The following is a 23,489-nucleotide window of genomic DNA, read 5'->3' as shown; positions in this document are numbered from 1 at the left end:
GAAGGATCCTGTGGAGAATTTGGTCATGTTTAGAAACCATCCAAAGTAGCTATGACAACTTAATGTCCCAGGGCCAAGATCTTGTGCACATACCAAATCTCTGACACTATCCAAGATCCTTATCCAACGTGAAGAGGAAACTGTAAAATTAGAATTGCCTAAAACAACCCCTAGAGAGTATTACTGATTCTTGCGAAGACTTTTTTTTTTTTAACATCTTAAAGGCAGCTTTTTCTTAAGAGGTCTAAACCAGGAAATTTGTAAAAGAAAAGAAAATTAGTGAAATTAGTAAAATAAGTAAGGCATCCACAAACCCCAGAAAAACAGGTTCCCAGCTGGGTCCCTTCTTTGTTACTTGTTGCAATTTCTTTATCCTTCTTCAGTTAGTTAAATGGACTTGGACTGTTTTAGAAGCCTCTAAAATATACTAATATAGTTTTCTTGGGTTTATATTTTAAATGGGAGTGGTATCTAATCTGGGTTTCAGCTCCTCCTAATCTGGATCATCTGGGATTAATTCTAAATGCAGCGGGGGAAGGAGCACTCAGGGAGGCTGATCTCAGCAAAGGCAGGTGGTTGGAGTCTGATTGGTCACCATGTACCTGGTCCAGGTGTTTCAGATGCTGACTGTTTTTTTTTTTCGGTATTACATGTGGAAATGAAGTATTCTAACTAATAAAAATCTGCGTTTCTACGTGATTAATATGTTGTCTACAGCGCCTGCAATCTGTTCTTCGTGGTGAAAGCTAGGCTCTGTATTAATTCTCTTAGTTATTGTTAATATTGTTTCTGCTTCCTGTCCCTGCATGTGCATAACAATGATTTCCCCCCCGCCACATCTTGGCTGCATTTGATCGCTTTCTCTTCCTCTGGATGTGGTAGGGTTCTGTCAAACAGGTTTTTCTAAAGGAAGAGAGACCTGGAAAATGCATTACTGAAGGTACTGATTTATAAAAAAATAGGTGAATAAATGATGTTTTAGTTTCAGCAGCCATGCTGAGGTTTCAAACATTGGTCCATGTAGAACCAAACCCAAACATTTGAATAATGGCATATTAACATAAGTGTCTTATACAAAGTATTTCTGGCCACTTTTAATGAAAGTAAAGAGAGAGAGTGATGTATCTGTATAAACAGCAGTAGATGGTCATTTTCATCATTGTTCCTTTCCCCTTGCCTTTTAGTAGTAGCCAGCAAGTAGTTACCTGGAGAACTAAAAGACAAAATGGTCAAATCTCCTCTTTAGTGAATTTGGAACAGAAACTGAAAAATAGATACCCAAGCTCAGAGGCAAATGCCTTAACCTTTGCCCTGTGGGGTCATGCTCTTGAACGGTCTTCATCTACTGAATTGATAGAGCCAAAGGATTTTTTTCACTGAAAAAAAATGTTCAGATGTGTTTGCCAGAGTTGATATGAGTTAAGGATTGCTTTGATTTGTGAACTGCATTTTCAGTGAATAAGTTACTACCCAGAAAAAACTCTCCACGATGGTAATGGTTATCTGTAAGTCAGTGTTAACTTGGCAACCTTAATGTCTGACAGCAGATTTCAACTTTACGTAACATGGAGTTGTTATTAATGTACTATATTGCAGATTTTATAAAGGTATCAAGTTTTCAAGTGTTTTTTAAGTCAGGAAATGCAAAGGATAGGCTTTTTACAGGGGTGTGACTTTAACTATGCTCTACATATCCTGTGCATTTAATGATTTTTTCACTTAAAAATCATTAGGTTAATGCACATATTTAGTAATCAAATACATGTACTATACTGCCTGAATACAAAGAGTCTCATTTTATGTTTCAAGATCTTTTTCGTTTTCCTAATTTATAAAATGATCAGTTTTAATATTGCACTGGTGTTGTTTTTCTTTATTTATTTGACACATGACTTAAGATGTCTGACTGGTCCTGGTTCAACGTATCTGTCACACAAGTTACAGAATTGCTCTCAGTGAAGATTGCTTTGTTTTTAAATCACGTGAATCAGAAAAAATATCTGTAAAATGCTACAAGGCACTTAAGGATAGTGGAGGATGCACTTGGTGACAGCAGTTCAAAACAAAGATGGGTATAAAGTGGCACGAGCCTGAAGTATATAGGGATGACACATTATGGGCTTATTTTTTTTGCCTTTTTTTGTTGACTGATCTTTTTATCTGACTCTCTGGAGTGAGATATGCTGGAGATACTGTGGCTTTTCAAAATGAAATACTGAAGTAACCCACATATAACTATAAGGAAGAACAAACTGTCATTTTTAACGTGAGGCACATGAAGAAAAGACTTTTTGCATCACTTTGTTTCGTACTCAAAGTTGTTTATCAAACAGTGTAACATCTCCAGCTTATGTTATTTTTCAAAGTAGCTTCATACAAAGAGGTTTGTTTTGTTTTTTTTTTTTCCTGGCCAGGCAAATGTGGTCCTATAGCAAAAAGATACTAAATATCAACAACTAAACAGATAATCTGGCATTAATGTTCAATGTGTTGATTCATTTCTAAATGCATATTAATTTTGTGTAACTTTCCCATCCCTGTACTAGAATTGAAAGTAGGACATCTGTAAGCCTAGCAATTAAATAAATTAACTAAATGCCTTTTTTAAAAAGACTTTGCATGGCAGTGGCCCTACAGGTTCTAAAAAAAGTGGGTGTGTTTCCTCTGCTTTCCAAAGCTGAGGCTGATTCTGCTCTGCTATGCATTGTGATCCCGTGTCTCTCACGTACCAGCAGTAAGAAGCAGCTTCACCGATTGCCTTGTTAGTGCAGCAATCAAATGCTGCTACCACAGAAAAACTAGTGAAGCACTTCTGACTTTTCCTGTGATCCATCAGCATCACCAGTCTTCCCACCTCCTTTTTCTGGATGACAATTTTTTTTTTTTTTATAGTTGGAGTTGAGGGGCAAGCAAGCTTATTGATATATGCAGAGGTAACTGAGCTTTTTAGCTTGGTGATGGAGATGTTCCTTTTAGGACCAGGCCTGCATTAGACAGTTTTGATCACACGATGATGTTAGTTGGGGTCTGAAAAAAATAGAAATCCCACCTGCCCAGTGGAGTTCAGCTAGCAAAGTTCCTGGTGTGGACACAGCTGTGCTGCCAGGAGAAAGCTATTGCCAGATGAACCTGTTGGGTTCAGAGCCTAGCGTAACTACAATCGCACAACTCCTTCAGCTGACAAACCTTGCACCCATGCTGCAGAGCTTCACTGTTGTGGCTGCACTGGTGTAACACTCACAGTGACTGTAACTGTAGATAGATCCTAGTCTGAAGCTTACTCAGGCCAGTAGTTGAGATGTACCTTGCGTGAGAACAAAGAGGAGAGAGAAAGATACTGAGAATGGGATGCTGAGAACACAGCAAGAGTCGTTGGCAGGGCTGGTAGTAGGTGTCCCTTTGGACTTCAAGAGCCCCTTTGAAAATTTCCACTCCATAAATCAATTTTTTTCCCCCTGGAAGTTACGTTTCTTGTGTGTGCCAGTTTCCACTGGCTGCAGGAATATCTGCTGATGTAACTAGGTTTTCTTTGCCTCAGAAAAATCAAGCATTTATGCCCTTGCACGGGCAGCTTTCTTATGCTAAAGAGTCTGTCCTAGGAGGATTGCTCCATGTAGTAGAAAGGATCTGGGTCTTCAGCCAGACCCCAATGGGACTGTAAATGGCCCTGGTGTTTAGCTGATACTACAGTGAGTTTAGCTTCACAGTCACAGCAAAAGGACTCCACAAACCCATAATCCAGCAGTATATCAGGTTCAAAGTATTTCTTCTGTCATCACATGCATCTGCCTTAGGTTATCAGAAAACCACAGAGAATTACACCAGTGAGGAAATGTTTGAAGGTCAGCCCAGGATCAGTCTGGGTGATACGTGATGATTGTGTTTTTACTAAGCTTTCTGTTTCCAATACCTGTTCATGTAGGAATGGTTGAGTTCCTGGGAGCTGGCAGATCCAGGACCTTTTAGTATGCACGGACTTATTTCATTAGTCTGTCTTCCTGACTTGAATGTGAGAAGGCTCAGATGGGTTGCAGCAGTGACAGACAGACAAACATGGCTGTGATGCTCTTTGATCAAAATCAATTGTCCGAAGTACTTCAGCATGGAAGGGAGGTCACTGAATGATTATACAACAGGAGCGAGTGAAGAAGCTGAAGAGGGATTGATTTCTGTTTTTTCCAGTGCAAGAAGCAGAGGGCATCAAAGAGAGTTTAAACTACTCAACACATAGAAAATATCTATGGCTTCTGAGTGGAGTCAGTTGGAGGCTGGATGAGTATTCAGGGCAAGTATTTGTATAATCGCACTGGTCTTAGACTCTAGGCCTTTGTAGGGCAGCTGTTTCTACTTGTTTTTTCCTCATTAGGAGATAAAAAAAAATCTAAATGCCCTCCTCTGTTGCCCCATGAGGAGGCTGACAGAGAGCCCCTGTGAAGACAAGGAGGTGAGGCTGCAGATGAGCAGGGTATCAAGAATGAGAAAAGGGGAGGAATGCTGCCAGAAATTCAATAAGATGTTCTGGAGGAACCAGAAGAGTGGCTGCAGCTTAGCACACACAGTGTTCATGTGCACCCATTTTCCCTTTTATTGGGAAATGATGTGGGTCTGGGAACCCTGTGAGTATGCCCATGTCTACTGCTCCACAAAGAAGCCTCCGAATTATGTCCCTAGTAAACCAAATTGCTTGTAGCTTGGAGTACAAGCTGGCCAACTGGGGCTCCTCAACATTCATGTGATAGTAAGAGGTACAGACGCTTTGCAGTCTAGTTGCTGGGAAAGGGAGTAAGACGAATATGAGCTTGTAGAACTGTCTTGGGGGCACAGAGTGGAGGTACACTGGACAGGCATCATGGGGACTTACAGTAGTGCTGTGTGGGAAGTGGCCAGGGCAGAGGGTCTTCAGGGTCTGCACTGGGCTACTCTTGCACAGGAGTCACCCAAGACAGAAGATGGTGGGGTTCAAAGCATCCTTCATCTTCTAGAGTAAGCTGTGGGAGGTGCAGTTGCTGCTCATGCAGTGTGCTGGGCAAACAGTACGGGATCCACTCAGTCCCACTGAACACAGTCCGACCAGCCCACAGACCATCGCTGTTAGGGACTCACCGGGGGGAATGAAAGTGGTGGCAGAGCTCTCTCAGCTGGGGCAGCTGTAGCCTTTGGTCTGTCCTCAGGAGGGTCTTGGCCACAGGCCCAGTGGCAGCCTTCTCAGATGTTATAGAGAGGGCTTCTCTTCCTGCAAGAGAAGCATGCACTGGATTGTAATTTCTATTTGTCACATTTGCCCCTGAGATGAAGGTCTGCACTTCCTCATGGACGTGCCCAGGGAGGTGGGTAGCAGGTCTGGACAAAAAGGTCAGCCCCCAGGGGATGGGGAGCAGAGGAGGAGGTGGTGTCCCATGGCCAGCAGCCCCCTGATGCTATGAGGGGCTTTTTTGGTTGCCCACTGCAAGGACCAGGAGAAGTGCTAAATGTTTTTTTCCATGAAAGTATTAAAGTATTAAAAGTATATTTTTTTGAATATTAGGAACTAGTCATGCTAGTTATTGATATTGTTATTGTACAGATTTTATAATTTAGCTATTTAATATCAGTATGTTATAGTGTAATGTTTTGACATTACTGAAATGAAATTCTTAGTGAGTCAAACACAGTAATTTTGACAAACTGTATGGTATGGAAGGTTTTCAGTTTCCTATTCCAAAGATTTAAAAAATATAATAATCCAAGTATCAGAATTTCTAATTGAATTTCTGAATAATTAGTTTCTTCAAAACAATAGTCAAGTTGTAAGACACAGCAATCGGAGTCTATTAGTGGTTCTCTTACTGGGAGTAACCTGTTTGTTGGCCAGAGACTGACAGGTCAGATATGACTGCAGTCAGACTAGCTTTTGTAAATGGCAGAGAACATGGTATAAGGTCTGTTGCTTTCCCACCACAGAGGAAATGATCTAGCACCAGCCTAGAGACAATGGTTGCACTCCTAGAAGCTCGGAGATGGAAGAATGAACCACAAGAGAACATGAAACAGTTTCCTTCCGAACTAGAAAAGCCTTTGCCCCCAAGTATTTTTAACCCACATATTTCAGAGCATGTCAGACAATTGATTAGCAATCTGTTGCTGAAGTGATGTATTTATCTGATGTGTGGTTTCACTTAGCAGCTACAACACGTACAGCAGAGTTGAAAAAAATGAACTGGAACTCTATGTAACATCTTTTATTCAAAACAGATGTATTATTTGGTATATGTTTAACATTCTCCACATAATCCCAACTTGATCCTTAACCATCATGCATTAGAGTGTTTCTTTTAAAGAAGATGAAAATGGGCTGCTAAAATGCTGCCCATATAATCTGAATTATTTTCAGTCCTGCTGTTAAAGCTTAGAGATAAAATTCTCTTTTGAACTAAGGTTGAAGGCATTGTGTTTGATGTATTGGTATAATTCCTGCAATATAAATACTCATAAATTAAGTTAGTGGTATGGTATGATTTCCTGTAATCTGTTTCCAGAATCAATATTTTATTGAATGAACTTCTTATTTTAACTTCTCACTTACTGACCCAGTGGCACAGCTGTAATGTGTGCTTGATCACTCACCCTCCTTTATTTTTTTTTTAAATCAGACCTGACTATGTGGCAGTGTAGACAGCGCATGTTTCTGGAAGCATTGCATTTAATACTGTGTGGAGAGCGATTGAAAATAACACTATAGTGCCCTGATGTAGAGACTCCCATCTAAACATCCTGTAGTAATTTAGAAAATGGCTACGTAATGTTACCTCCATTTTTATGGGCAGGAAAACTGAAGCCATGATTATTTCCTTTTTAAAGGATGCTTAAATTTAGGCACCTAGTATTACATTTACTTTTCTAAATGTGGATTTTATTTTTAAAAATCCTTTGTATATAGCAATTATCATCTGGTTCCTTACCCTAGATTTATTGCAAGCTTCTGCCAATGAGCATGTAACCTCATGCACACTGAAAGATCATTTATTCTGAGCAGGTAAAATTATCTCACCTGTTGCACCCTGCTGGGAATGTGTTAACATCTAAAAGCAGCAGTAGATGAAGATGCTCTGGAGTAGATTTTGGTGGCTAGGGTGGTCCATTGACATGCAATAGCGCAGCCTTCTCTTCTGGTTTTTAGCCCTCGTGACTGCATGAATAAGCCAAGCTTCAAGTAGCGTGATTGCCACATGTTGCTCTGGTTTTAGCTTCTTTCGGTTTGCATTACAGTAGGATAAATTATTTATTATTAGTAGTAGTATTAGTAGGATTAAACCTTTTGCTGTGTATTCTCCCCAGCAGGCAGTACTTGATCTACTCCTGATGCAGAGGCAGTGACAGAGATAGATGGCAATTTGGAATTGTTCCATTGGTTGACTTTCCATAAAATTATGACTGCAGAGAAGCAGATTTGTGTGCTTTCTTCCCTTCATGTTACTTGTATGTAATTACACAATTCCAACATAACTCTCTACAAGTCAACTGTCCCCTGTATTTAGAAGCTACCTAGTACAAGCCGTCTTCCAGACTAGAGGGACTGGTAATCAGAGGCACTTCCCCTACTCAGTAAAACCCAATGAGAGCAAGATCAGTTGTCTGGTTAAGAATATAGAAAGGCAGAAACAATGACATGTATTTGGGGAACATTTTAGAGGATAGACATCATGACTGGCTAAAATAAAATACAATAGAAAATGAAAAACCTACAATGAACACTTGAAAATAACAACCAAAAATACTCAGTGTTGTTGGTCCTGATGGTCTTACACTTAATTGTTTACTACCTCTCCTGTGAAAGACACCTTGTCCTGAAAGCAGAATTGCAGCTTTCATCAATTAACCATTCTTGATTACTGAGGAAAGTTGGGTATATGAAATCTAACATCTGAAAAAAGACGGCAAAGAAGATCCTAAAACTCTCTCTCCTTGTTTAAAAAAAAAAATAAATCTCAAAGTTACTAATATAATTTTTCCTTCTAGAAAAGCCTGTGATTTTTGTAAGTGCTTAGGACTGGAAATACTGAAATACTTAATAATAATAATAAACATAATGAATATGATAAAATACTTATTAAATAAATACTTATTTAGCATATTTATATCAAATCATGATACCTTCTTCAACAACATCAGCTTTGTAGAAATGCATAGCTCCTGTGCTGTATCCTTTTCAGGAACACAAAAATGACTAGTAATCACCACCAGTGCACACATACCTTCAGGTACTGCAAGTCTCCCTGAAGCTTTGGGTTGCTACAGCAAAACTTGTTGCTACATCTTTAAGCTGCACAGCCAATGATTTTATGATCTCCCTCTCTTCAAACATTTCCTTGCTTCCTTTTTTCTTTGTCCTTGCTTGTTCTGTGTCTGTGCTTTATAGGCTACACCACATTTAAACATACAATGATCCTGCTGTGGGTTTTGGGGGTGGAAGAGGGAATGCAGGGGAAGTACTAACAGAAAAATTGCTCTTTTTGTGGTGGCCAAAACAACTATATTAGTTGAAACCACGTTTTTTTTTATCAGCATTGAAAAAATGATTTTCTGATGTGGTAAAAACTATTATATAGATGGAGTTTAAGAAAGTGGAGGATATGTGAAAGCATATTTTTATAAAGGGAAAACCGGGTTGTTGTATGGTTAGGGATTCTGTATTTAAAATGTCTCTACAGATGAAATTGCCAGTGTCTTTCTTCTCAGACATTTTATTCCATATGGACAAACAGAGAATGAGCAAGAAGGTTTAAGTTGTTGCCTTCATAGACACAGACTGAATACTTTTACTTGAACATCTTGGTCTGTAGGTTTTTATGTGGATGATGCCACCACAAAACTCTGAGACATCACAGGTACCCTGCCAATTCATTTGTAGTCCTATTACTGAGAAATCACCTAAAGCCGGCAAATACTGACTTTATATGGGCATGATACGAACCTGGCATGTAGCCTCATTTTCCTCCACAGAATTGCCCAGCATATTGCTCTTCATGTCTCCAAATAATTTAAACTCCATGAAAGCTGGTGTCATATACCAATGGAGTTTAAAATGGAATTTGCAAGATCTGATGTTCCCGAGGGCAGCTGTGTAGTGCTGCATGTGCATGAAGAAAACAGACCTCCAAAAGATACCACCATAAGAAAAGAGCAAGGAAAAGATCAGTTCTGGGAAGTGTGTTGGCACCACAAAAAAGTACAGTAGTCTGGAGAAACAATGAATTGGAGCAGAATACTACTATATCAGCTCTGTGTGCTTTTAATAAACAGTTGGAAAGTCTTCCACAAGGAGTTTCTGTTCAGTTTTATCTCATTCAGGGATAGAAGTTGTTAATTTGGTCCCACAAAGAGCTGAACTTCCTGAGCAGGCACATGTTAGAAGTTTTGTTACGTTGGCATAGGAAGTTATTTTTTTTGTAAAACATTTCAGATTTATGTTCTCACTTCAAACAGAATTAAAGACATAAGGCCTGATCCCTCTGAAGTCACTGATATCTGCACACTGACTTCTATGAGCTTTAGAGCATGCTCTTTTTTGTGCTCCTTTTTTTTTTATTAATTGCTATTTATGCAATGGTTTTAAAAATTCTGAGAACTCAAAGCACACAAAGAATTTGCACAGCCTATACAAGGGTGACAGTGCAATACAAACAAAACCAACCCCTAACTTCCCTGCTACTTTCTTACTAAGCGTAAAGATAGTTTTTCAGCTCTCCATTGACTGGATGCAACTGACAGCTTAGTTTCTGGGTTCATGCTTCTCCTGGTAAACCGCTATTCATCTAGTCTCCAATCTACAGAATAAAGGAACCAGATAATCAATGACACTCTCATCTGTTCATATTTAAACATTTATGGGGTAGATGTTGACAGATGATCTCACCATCTAAACTGCCTTTGTAGTTGACGGAAGGACAAAGATACTTCTGCCTCATATATTTCTATATGCATTTGCAAATAAGCAAATGTACATACATATATACAAATCTAAAAACTCACAAAGGTTCTTTTAAATGGTATCATGACAAAACTTCAGGAATAGAATTAGATGCTCTTTCCTAGGCTTGTTTTTTCTTTTTGCCTGTGCTTTGCCAATGCAAAGTCGGTGTGCTTTGAGCAGCCAGAAGTACAAATCTATTGGAACTCCAGCAAAAATATGTACAGCAGATACAAATACAAAAAAAATTCATGGCAGGTGACATCTTTCTTGGGTATGTGTGACTGGATATTTGGTTTACTAATAACTGTTATATTAAGGGTGTGGGAACATCTACAGATAGCCAAAATGAAGCTTCAGCTCAGTTATGTTAATAAGGTGTTCAGCATCTTGCTTCTCCTGTGGGCTTTTTCATTACTGGACCGAAAGCTGTACCATCATTAATGCAGAGAGAGATTCTTTTTTGTCCTGTGTCCAGTTGATCAACTTTCTCCTTGTGCTTCATCCTGCAGTTTCCTTCTGAAGGAGAGCTGCAACCTGGGGGTCACAGACCCCAGAGAGTGCTTAGTTTCCTGAGAATAGATGCAACCACTACTATCTTTGTACAAAACCATTTAACTTAGTATAAAATCAGTATCTTGTCTGGCCACAAAAACTTTTCCTACAAGGCTAAACTCAAGAGAAGTCTCAGTTGTCCCTCAACACATGTGAATTTGTCCATCATGAAGGTTGAAAAACATCTGTTCTGGCACATCTGGGATCACAAGGAGATTGATTAAAAAGCTGGAAGATGATAGACTGCTACCAGTCTGAGCTTTCTGTCATGGAAGCAGGCACCATAATGCAAACCTGACTGATCTGTTGCAAAAAAAAAGGAAAAAAACCTGATGGAAAAAGTCTTTGTAGTCAGTTGCTGTTTCCTAGTCATTCATGAACTGATGGAGCCCTCTCATGTTTCATTAACGTAATCAGCGAGTCGTCGTTGTAAGCCGAAGAGACAGGCAGATAGATTTGGAGGAGTTCTTGAATGCAGACAGAAGTAAGTGTCATGTACTTAGGAGATTTGTGTTTGCCTGATAACAGCCTAGTCCAATCTGTAGGCCTACAGCATAGCTACACTGGAGTGAAGTGCCATGACATTTTTTTGTTGTGATCCCAATTGCTTTGGTAGGGTGAGCCAGCAAAGAAAGTGAATAGTGAGAGGGATACTAAGCACAACAAACTAGCCCATTCCCGTGGGATGCAGTGCCTCTGCAGGCATGGCTGGGTTCTGCTGCTGCCAATGCTGGTCTTCTCTTGGCTAGGGGTGGCATGAGGATCTCTGCACTCCACGGTTTCACTGCACAGCTCCTGGTGCCACACCAAGTTATGACTAAAAGCTAGTAATTCTCTCCTCTTCCTCATGTCTTGATACAGAAAAGATTTCACTAATCCTGTCAAAAGAGAAGTTTCATTAGTGTAATTAAAAACTACTAATTTAATACAAAAGTCTTGTATTACAGCAAACCGGCTGTTTTGTCCACAGAAAACTGACGATATTTTCATTTAAGCCATATCCCATTACTGATGTTTTCATATTTGTGCTACATTTACATAAAATTTACTGACAAAATATGTCTTTCCTCTTGCGTGTTTGTGTTTCATCATTCAGCACATCTGTGGAACTGTTTAGCTATCAACAAAACTAATGCAATACAAAACCTCTGATTTCATTGTGGCTTTCTCTCACCATCTTGGATATTATGCTTCAATTATTCCTAAAGGTGGATTTCAGCTCCGAGCTGTTCCATGCTCTCCTAACTCCTGGGGAGGAGCACCCATCTGCTGAAAATACTTGGCGTGTCAGTGTGTGACTGTGTCTCGGGCAGCTGCAGGAACTGGTGAATATGTAAACACGAACGCACCTAGAGATGGGCAACCTGCTAAGCTCTGTGTTAGACACATCCACTTGGAGTGTTATCTTAGCAAGGACTCACAGTCCCCCTTTCTAGAGCTTGCAAGGCACTGTGTGGGGATGGATGGCTAATTCTCATTGATCCTTAATGGGAGTCGGGTGTCTCTCGTGCATCTGAAAAAACCACCCTGATCTGACTGGTCAAAGTCACTTTTCTCTATCTTAGCAGCCAGTTCTCTCAGCATATTATTTAATGCTTTCTAGCACTGTGGGAATGTCAGTGAGGGTAGCATGTTCACATATAAGGGAGTGATTTAACTCTCTGAATGGACCTGGGTGTCATCAGTTTAGTTCAAGCTTGTGATAAAACAGTATCACAGCAGCTGCTGTATGAGCCTACTCCAAAAACCATCTGCAGAGTAGCTTTCACCTTCAAAAATGCACACAGTAGAAGTGATTTGGTTGTATTAGCATGAGTCTTCAAAAAAAAAGTTATATGTTATGCAACTGATTCTTAGTTTTTAAATCTTCATGGGTGAAAGAGGCACACATTGATCAGGACAGAGTCATACCTGAACCAGTTAATTGGGCATAAACTTCCAGTGGCTCATTGTATAACAGCTGATGAAACATGCCTAAGAGCATCCTGGGCTCTGGGGTCAGTCGGTCTGGAACAGCCCACATTTATGTTAGTAAACTCCTAGTCCCTAAAACAGCATGTTTGCATGAAAATTGCCTACTGGGAGCTGTCCCTGGGATGTTTCAGCTGCCAAATTGTGGCCAGGAATTATTTGAAAGCGTTTTAGTTGGCCCAGGCCAAGCAGTGCCAGTGAACGTGCTAACGGCGCAGTCAGTCCTGTCCCAAGGCACATGAACAGCTCAGGCACTCAATTTATTAGTCTGTATGTAGCTACTGATTTCCACGGTTCCTTGGTTCTTAAGCATGCCGAGGCCATGGTCTTATTTATAGGCTTTAGTCATTGCTTCACTGCTGGTGGCCCTCTCTAGAGCCCTGAGGTGTATTTTACTTCTAAATTATTGCATATTTTAAATTCTGTGATGGTAGAAGTACAGCTTTGTGAGAACGTATGAAGTTCTTGATAGTAAACAGGCTGAATTCCCTTTCTTTTCTAAAAGGTCTGAGAAGAGATAGTACAAAGCAGGTAAACCATACCTTACTGATAAAATCACTGGATTTGTGGAGGAGGAGAGAGCACTGGATGTCACTTTAGCAAGGCCTTTCAACATTGTCCTCCACAAAGTTGTCGTACCCAAGTTAGGATTTTATGGTCTGCATGGGTGGACGTATAGATACATAAAAAAATGTTTGGATGATCAAGCTCAGAGGGTAGTGATTAATGGGTCATACTCTAGCAAGGAGGTTAGTGACAAGGGGAGTACCACAGAGGTCTCTCCTGGGACCAATCCTGTTCAGCAATGACCTGCAGGAGGTGATGGAGTGCATGTTTATGAAGTTCGCAGATGACACCAAATTGGAGGGAGCAACTGATATACCTGAGGGCAGGGCTGCCATTCAGAGGGACATAGATAGGCTGGAGGAATGGGTCAACAGGAACCCTACAAAATTCTACAGGAATAAATGCAATGTCCTGTGCTTGGGAGAGAAGAATCCCATTACAGTGATACAGATTGGGGGAGCAGCTCTGCATGAACGGCCTTGGGGGTCCTGGCAGACAGACAGCAAGCTGAGCATGAGCCAGCCCTGTGCCCTGGCAGTGGTGATGGCTAATGGCATCCTTGGCTGTACCAAAAGGACCACAATCAGTAGGTTGAGGGAAGTTACCATCCTCCTTTACCCAGCATTTGTTAGACTGCACTTATAATACTGTTTTACCCACTCCTCCTGATACAAGGAAGGCATCAATAAAAGGAAGCGAGTTTAGTGTAGGACCACCAGGATGGCCTGGGGCTAGAGCACTTGTCTGGTGAGGAGAGCCTGAGGAAACTGGACTTGTTCAGCCTGGAGAAGGGATGGCTTCAGGAGAAACTGAGGGCCTTCCACTACCCACAAGAAAGTTATCAAGAAGATGGAGCCAGGCTGTTTACAGTGGTGCATCATGGTAGGAGGATGAGAAACAAAGGATGTAAGATGAAATGAGAGATGTTCATGCTGGATATATAAAAACACTTTTTCACCAAGAGGCAAGTCAAGCAATGGAAGAGGCTGGACAGAGAGACTGTGCAGCATCCACCCTCAGAGGCTTTCAAGACTCAGCTGGGCGTAGCCCTGAGCAACCTGGTCTGACCTCAGAGTTGTCCCTGCATTGAGCAGGAGATTGGACGGAGGTCCCTTCCAACCTGAATTATTCTGTGAAACAGGGTCATATCCTCTGTGATTCACTGAGGCTCCCCTTAAAAAGTGATTGCATGCTCAGCTCATGACAATACAAGTGAGGTGACGGCTTTTTTACAGCATCATCCCTCCACAATGGCTACAAATGGAAAGGAAATATGTGCAGATTTAAAATGTTAAAACCATGAGTGTAATAAATATCTCAGTTTGATGTCAGTGAGTTAATGCTGAGAAGGTAAAACAGAACATCAGATGTTCTTTTTTTTCTTCAAAGCCCAACTAACTTCACAGACAGAAGATGTCGTAGAAGCAGTTTATGAATAACCTATTTCAACAACAGGATTTGTGGCTTGCATATCATTGTGGTAACACTACTGCAGCTGCTCTTTCAACAGTTTGGCTTACATGTATGCCCTTCACCCAGCGATTAAAGTACATACTTTGAGTGGTGTGGTAATTCAGCATGCAAAATTTCCTGGGTGGGATGCAAATCCCTAATTATATATTTTCACAAGTCATTAAAGTTTCTTTAATTTTTTTTTGCATAATTGTTGTTATTATTACTCTCCTTTCCACCTTACAATGTCTCAATACAGCTTATTTTTTAGTAAGCTAAGAGCCAGGCACTGTTTCCAGGCAAAAAAAACGACTAAAAATATTTCTATACCATATTCATTCAGTGGCAGTGTCTTGTACTGTTACATGAGATTACTGATCTAATGTAACTTGACATTTTACAAGAACATGAAGCATCAGCCCAAAACTGTCATAAGATATGAAAGTGCTTATGCCAGACCTAGAAAGCACTGTAGAGCAATAACATGCCAATTAGATGTGTCCATTAGTGTTACTTGCAGTCAATGGAACACAGCATTTTCATCCTTCCTTCCAGATAAACCATCTGTACTAGCTATGAATGAGAGACTGAAACTCTGAATTACTTAGCCTGTTTATACAGAAGAGCAAGGGCCAAATTCTTCCCCTTACCTGGCATGAAGCATTACTTTTGAACTTAGTGGGAGCTTCTGGGCTATTCATTGTAACTAGGGTATCCCAGTCAGGCTGGTATCTTCTGAAAATACTTGTCACTATTCCCATTTTGAGACTATACTACTGGTGAAAGGCAGCAATGATCTGGAGTGGCCACCTAGTTATTAAGAAGTAGCCTAAACATAAAAGATAAACCCTGGTAACAGGTTTCAACCACCAACACCACGGGCTATATTTGAAAGATGAGCCTAAAGTTAAAATACCATTCATCTCATAAGCCATCTGGCTGTATTTTCTTTCCTATTTATTTAAACACAGTTCTGTACAGACCATTTTTGGGGGGGGTTTCCCATTCAATTTGGACAGACTTGCCTCCTTTTCCCAGCTCCTGACCCCCCAGTTTCCTGGAGGGATGCGGTCTGACCCAGACATGTCGGATCCCTGGAGGTGGCGGTGCTGATGGGGGGGTGAATTCTGCTGCCTTCGATCACAGATCTCCTCTCCTGCAAAATTCATCTGTGACAGGTTGCTGGTTACTCTTGCTACTGTGATTCTCTGGTTTTGGTGTGGCCATATGTTCATGTATAAACTGACAAGCCACTTGGGCCTAACCTGTTATTTGATTTTCCTGCTTTTTGGGGGTAGTGGGAAATTTAAATCTCCTTACTTAAGTCATAGTATAGAAGGATACAATATAGAGGTAAGCTGACTAATGTGATAGCTGACTGGCCACACCTTGTTAGTAAAAAAAAAAAAGTACCAATATTTGATGTATCTTTTGTGGCCCTTCCATGTTGTGTCCATTTGACATCCATTAGCTTATCACTAGGAAAAAAAATGGATTTATCTTCGTTGATATAAATCTCACTTAATCATAGGAAAGTTAGAGTGCTAAATTAGGCATACACTTGGGATTTCTGTATCAAAAAACCTGAAATACTCATAATCCTTCTCCCCTTTCAGAAACAGATGTAACCTGTGTAGCCATCTGATCCTTGTTTCCTTTTGAAATGCCTATCTGTATGATTATACCAAGTCACACTGCTTTAGTTCTCCCCTAACTGAAGTCAGTAGCAAAATTTCCATTGCTTTTAATAGAGAAGGAACAGCTAGTATCCGTGCCAGTTCAAGTATGCAGAAATTTTTCAGCTGGTTTTAGTAGAAGCTGTAATAAGCCCCTGTTCTCCATCTGAAGTTCTGACCCATTTAGTTTGATCTTTACCAAACACATATTCCTGCAGCTGATGCTCAGTTTACATTGGTTAAGATGTTCCAGATCTTGATTGCTGATTATACCAAGTAACCTTGCCTGTCATGAGAAGGCAAAGGAAATGTTGGTGTCTGGCTTTTCAGTCCTTCCTCTCACTATTAAATTAAATATCTTTCTAATAAAAGAAGGCTTGACCCAAAGGCTGCTGAAATCAGTGGAAAGGCATCCACTGAAAAGGGTTTTAAATAAGGCCTACCATTTTGAAGGCAATTAACTCACATACAGCCATTCCTTCATGATGGATATTTGCAGCTGGCACTAATAATAGTCTTTAATGTTCTTTCTGATAAAACTCTTGTAATATGTTTAATATGTCCAGTGTTAACTTACATTTCAAGCAGTAAATATGTTTATCTCTACTGGGAGTTATCAGATGTAAACACATAAAAATGACATGACTATTTAACTCCTGCAAACTAAGATCATTCTATAGGATCAAAATCTCTGGATAGAATTATTTCCTTTTTTAGAATCCTTTGATGGAAAGAAGTTTATACTGGACCTTGGAAATTAGCTTCATCAGGTTCTCTGGTAGATACTGTCATTCTGGTTCTTTGCTTTTGCTTTTCTTTTGGAGCATCTCTATATATTGTATTATCTGCCAAAATTGCGTATCAATGGAGGAGAGTTTTGTACATATGCTAATCATCAACATATTATACAATGTAAATTTTGCTTGCAAGTAAATTTCTGAATAAAGTTTTACATTTTGCAGGGTCTGTTCCTATCTTCCTCTTGTATATCCGTTTCTGACACAAGCAAAATCCCACTGATGACTGAGGGACAGGCCTGTATGCTCGCAGCTATGCCTTGCTCCATACATAGAGAAGAGGAGGTGGGTATGTCACTAGAATCTCTTCCTCTTCCTCCTCTCTGTAACCAGTCACGTTTTGCAAAACCGGCGGCAGCTGCACAATCAGAATCGGTTTTCTGTCCAAAACTCACTGAAGTTTCGAACTGATGGAGGGGTTTAATTTGGGCCCTCTCCCAAGCAGAAACACATTTTGAAAGTTGAACTTAAAGTCTCTTTCTGAAAGCTGCGTTAGTATTAGCAAACACTCTTTACTGTCGCTGTGGGATACAGCACTTTAAATCAGCTATTTCATGATGGAATTTTCCTCCCCTTCCTCAGAGGCTGTGAACTGTTCAATCTAAGTCAAGCAGAGCCTTGGCAATACTTGCTGTCCCCTTTGGCAGGCGAACAGCAAATGACTCTCGGCTGGGATCCTGTCCCAAAACAACTATCCCTATTGGAAACCTTAGCTAAAACAAGGAGCACCACATCTGTAATCTATACGTTTCTCCTGCAGGCCTCCTAAAATAAGGGTAGATAAATATAGAAACCTGTTGGGGCCAGCATGTGGGGACGAAACTTTCATTTGAAGGAGGGAGAACAGACAGATTATCATGTCACAGGGTTTGAGGTAAATCCCAACCCTGCTCCCAAACTGCTGTGCAAACCTAGGTGGCATTTGCACCTAGATGACTTTTCCAAGTTACCCTGGGAGGGTTACCAGAGCGGAGAAGGCATGACACTAGTGTTGGGGTGAGGAAAGACACGTCCCTGTCAGATGGTGTTGCCAATTTCAGTGCATTACCACATCCCACTCTTGAGGAGCTCACAACACTAAGACTGGGAGTTTAGGCACTGGAGGATAGCTTTCTGGAGTCCAGAGTCCTGCTTCTGCCACATGCCTTGTTTGTGATTGTAGGAAAGTTTCTTCTCCATTTGGTATCTGTTTCTCTCTCCTTCTTTCACTGGCTAGTTAGGTGGTGCAGGGGTGCACAAGCAACAGGCTGCAAGAAGTCTCCACCTCAGTAGTACCATAAAATATCTAACATTAATTTGCAGAAAATTATCTGCTTTGGCAAGTTTGGCCAGTATGTGCTACTCATGATGATACATGTGCTCAGGCAGCGCTGTTGGATGCAACTTGGTTACTGATAGAGAATGAAATACAGGAAAGCAGATGAGAATAATACTCGATTGAAAAGCAAAGCTGACCAGCTCCTATTCAGGCATACATACATAGATGCTATAGAGCTAACAGAAGGTAAGATCCCTCTCTGTCTTTTCATTGCTGTCCTCAACTGCAGCATCAACCCCCAGGCAACATGACCGCAATACCAGTGTCAGTATCAGAAAGTAGCAGGAAACCCAGATGGCCTATTTGCTCTGAAGTAAGTACAGTTTGGGATATTGTCATAGCCTGGATTGTGGCTTTTACAATAGGAAAAATCACTCTAAGGGATTCCCAAAGAGCCTAGTGACTCTGAATTATGCACCAATTGTCTACTTCATCCAGACAAGTCATAGAAAAAATTGGCATTGATCTCTGCGTTAAAGTGAATACTTGTAAATGAGGATAAGCAATGCTTTCTGTGGGGTGAATGCAGGTGTAATTCATTGTGAGCCCTTTGACACTCTAGAGGGAAGGCACTGCAAAAGTACAACACGTTACCATCTAAAAAATCAGGAGCTGAACAGATAGATAAAATATTTGAGACAACAGAACTTCTGTGTATGAAGTATTGCACTGGAATTTGCTAGACTGAGACTTGGCACTTGCAGAGATAATCACTGGAGCTGAAGCAGGGTTAAATGTTGAATTAATACACGATAGGTCACCATCCTTTAGTCTTTCCTTCTGGGAGGAAGTAAATAAATGTGTCAGTTTAATCTAGCACATTAACCTTCCTCTTAATCCTACAATTTACTTACTAGGGGATTTATATAATCTACCCAATAAATAAGGACAGTAATTATTCCTGCTACAGAGGGCTGTGAGAAATATTGCAAGGAAAGCTTGAAGCTGGATTTAAAAAACAGTTTTGGTTTTGTTAGAAACACAAAACTCTGGCCAGGTTTCCTGGAAAATTCCACGGGGCCCAATGCAGGTGGAAGCTAATTTTCTGTATGTGTATGTGTTTGCTTAGCCAAAGTGTAGACCGAGGGTTGCACATGGTCCTGAATACTGGAGAGGAAGAAGCTCTAGGAATATCTCTGCAGGAGCACACTGGAAAAACAGCCTTGTGCTTCACAGGGGTCCAGCCCTGCATGATCCTATCAAGGAGTTTCATGGTGGAGAAAAGCAACATAGCCCCATCCATCCCCTATCTGCTAACAGGCCTTTTTGCCTTCTCCACACATCCCTGGATGCCTATTTCTTGTATCAAAGCTATTTCTTTAGCTTCCCTTTCAGGAGAGGAACTCAAATGTGACTTGAACGATCAGAAATCTAATAAAGACAATTATCAGGACTACGAGAGAAAGTCCTACAGGACTTCAGCGATTCCCTTAAACAGAAAGCCCTTTTCCTCTCACAGCAGTGAGTGATGCCATTCCTTCCCTGAAGACAAAACTGCTTTTCAGAGTTTAACATGGTGCCATTTGAGGGCTCAGGATGTCAAGAGCAGCCTTTGCATTCTTCTGAACTCCTGTTTTCCTGTATTATATAGGAAGGGCAAACTCTTCACTCTTTCCTGGATACAGGATAGCACAGGTGTTGACCAGAACTTGCCTCATTGCAAACACAGCCAAGATCAGCAATTGAAAATAAAATAGTCCCACCTTCTGGAGAAGTTTTTTTTTGCTATTTCTCATTGCTAAAGTCTGTTTGTAGGTATGACAGAGAGGTCACATTTTATACATGTGATCATTATAGTCACTCTTTGTTCGTGTGATTTAATTGATGTAGATTCCCTAAACACACACTCACACACAAAGCTTGATTTAGGAACTTGGGGTAAAGGGTCATTTGGACAATTCCCGTTATTAATGTTGCTCCAAGTGTCTACACTGAATACATGTACGTGGAGGACGCCTGGCTGCCCACATTCACATCCATCTGTTCAGATGGCAGGGTGCCCATGCAGAGACTAGCTGGACTTTTGTCCCAGGACACAGGTATTCTGCAGTAGGGGGGTCACTTAGGCCACACTTTAAACAATATTAACATCATCTCTTCAGCAGGACAGCCTTCCTAGTGGGTAATTAATTGAGCTTCCAGCAGCGTCTGTCAGCTGTTTGCAACAAGCTTGTTTGCTTGACTAAGCAGCCATGATGATACTAAGCACCGTTTCCTATCAGGTCTGAAGGGTGGGGAATTTGGCTATATTTAAGTTGATTACTTATGAATGAGGATTTTGAATGCTTAGTTTCTACACCTATGTGTACAGCAGACAATAAGGGAAGTTAGCTTGGAGCCGGCCTTTACAGAGACAGGAAAGCGAGCCTAGCGCAACTGGTCGGAATTAAATGGAAGAAGTCTCAGTACAGAATGGAATCAAAAAGGTTAGAAGTTATAAATTCATTCACAGTAAGGAAATTATTGCAGCTGTTTTTCAAAACTCTGTGCAGCAGGGGAATCTTTTCAGGTACTGTGGTGGTATACACGGGGGTGTTTGAGTGGGTTGTCCTCTAGCGCCCTATACCATAGCAACACAGTGCCTTGTAGGTGGGATCTCCTAACCCTCCTCAGCTGACAATGCTTTCAAATACTTCTGTAGGTAATGAGGTAGACTCCCATTCACAGTCTTCTGCATCCAAAAAGAGAGGCATCAACTCTTTTAATAACCACCCCTCAAAGTACATGCTATTTTTACTATTATTTAAAGACTTCAGTAGCTTCCTCAACATTTATGGCACCTTCCAGACACTTTATAATTACTCATTCATACCATCAAAAAAACCCCCAAAACCAAACCCTGGTGTGCTTTATGAAGCATAGAGGAGAGAGAGCTGTCTTCAGACGTGTGGGAAGCTGCCTGTGATACTGCTCTAATGCACCCATTGCTCATTTCTCTTTTGAAGCAAAACTAACTTTATGAGTTACTTCAGCTAATCCATTTAGAAGCTCTTTTACGACTGTTATCAACAGTTATTTTCACTTTTAAGTGGGCCAAGCAGAGCGCTGGGACCTAGGTCTCCTGAATGAATGAACAACCCTGAGTCATACAAGGAGATCATTGCTTCCACTTTACCTCCTTCCGCTGCCATGTCAGAGCACCTACCTTAGTGTCCAGACCCTAAGGACACTAATAGGCCTTAACTGCCCTAAACAGCTACACCTGGGGCCTCCACCTGTGCAAACTCCATCTGTCACTCCAGGAGCCCCATTTAAGCTCAGCTTGGGGGCTTTAATTCTCTCCTGAGCTTCTTCATAGGTGTGCTTGTCCTCTGCTCTGGTTCCTGCTGCCCCAATTTTCTGACTAGTCTTCCTGGATGGACCCTTGTGCTGTATTGCAGGTAGCTTTGTGTACAGTCCTGTCTCTGGTCCTTTTTTCCTGGCTGGAAAATTTGTTATAGGTAGCCCTGATTCTAGGCTCATTTCACGCTGTTCCTGACTGTGCTTTCTGGATGGAGCCCAGGCCAGCTCATCGTCTCACCTGGTCTGGGACCATTGGTGGATCTGGGCACTGCCACTGTCCCAGCCCTGCTCACACCCTGAGGGATGATGGCATTGTATGGCCTGCACTGGGGTCACCCTCAGCAGTTGGCTTGTCTCCCTGAGAGTCCTGCTGTGGCTGGATGCTTAGATTAACACCTAGGTTTTCATGAAATGTGTTCCTAAGGAGATCAGGTCCTGATTTGGAGGTGTTCTGTGTTTTGGCATGGGGACTTTTTGTCTCTTGCAGGGAAGAGAGAAGAGCATTTCTTGTTAATTGTGTCAATAGACAATCACAGTTTGTGGAAATGCACAACAAAAAAAAAATCATCATTCAACATCTTCTCTATTTATGGATTGTTTCTGAACAAACTCTTTAACAATAGTATTTGTTCCCATAATACCCATTAAATGCAGATGGCTGATTTATTTCCCTGATGTTCCCATCAGGATGCAGTTCCAAACTGTGCGTGGCAAGGGGATTACCATATTTGTTGGGTGGTTAAAGTCATTTGCAATTTAGCCTCTTGCTGCCACCTGATGCATATGATAATCACCCAACAATGCACCCCCTGTCATCTTGTATTGCTTAGCCCTGTGTCCTACTTAAATGCAGCCTTGTCAAAAGTCGCTTTGAATTATTAGCAGAAAGGCCACCCAGGAGGCAAAGATCCTGCAAGCAAGGAGCACAGAGCAAGGTATTAATTGAGCGTAACAGTGCTATCAATGTGCTGAACAGTTTGTGTGCCATATATGTGATAGTGTAGTAGCCTAAAGCTTGTAAGGACTATGCATAATGTTAGCTCTAGTCAAGTAAAGGGGTGGGTGATTGAGGGAAGCTATTTGGCTGTTTCCTGGCCAAACTCTGTAAAACTGGAGCTGCAAATCCGTGAGTCCTGTGGCTTGCTGTCACAGATGCTAGAAAAAAGGGTGAAAATGATGGGGTTTAGTCATCTTCAACTTATTTCTTACTTACAGTTCAGGTGGGAGGACCATCAGCAATTGCTCCCTTGTTCTCCTCAATGGATAGAGAGAGAATGACCAGACATCACTTAAATACAAGTATAGACTTATGGTGGGGGAAAGGGGTGAATGAGTCTCTTGTCAGAAGTGCCCTGTGCAGTGTGTGATTACTGCATCAGGGCTGTGTCTGCCTAGACAGCTGAGCTGCAGAAAGGTTGCTGTGGCTGTGTGAAGGTATCTACAAAGGATCACAGAGATACATATTTTGGTAAGAATGTTCTTGTAGATTGTCTCTGTGATGTGGTGGTATTAAGTCTGAACAGCAGGAGCCCAGGACATGGAAGGGCATGTGATGCAGGAGAGGCTGGTTCACAGGTGAAGTAATGACAAAAGGATGCAAGTATGAAACCACACACAAAGACTACCAAAAAACAACCTAACCTAAAGGAAAATAATCAGCTATTATTGCAATTCTCTGAGGCTCTTGACATAAAGGAAGTGCAAGTGACAAGATCCATAATGTTCTGGGCCAGGGACACTGCAAACAAACTGTAAGCAATACTTAGTAATGGACAGTTATTGTGGGCACCCTCTTGAATTAAAGCAACTGAGGATTTCTGTGCTTGTACAGGCATGTTACAAAGGCAGTGATAACTGGAGCTTCACTATGCTCATCAATTTGGTTATGAAATGTTAGTTTGGTGAGATAAACCAGAAGTTTCACT

This window comes from Nyctibius grandis, chromosome 5 (assembly GCF_013368605.1).
Source record: "Nyctibius grandis isolate bNycGra1 chromosome 5, bNycGra1.pri, whole genome shotgun sequence".
Lineage (NCBI taxonomy): Eukaryota > Metazoa > Chordata > Aves > Nyctibiiformes > Nyctibiidae > Nyctibius > Nyctibius grandis.
This window is presented reverse-complemented; position numbering follows the sequence as displayed.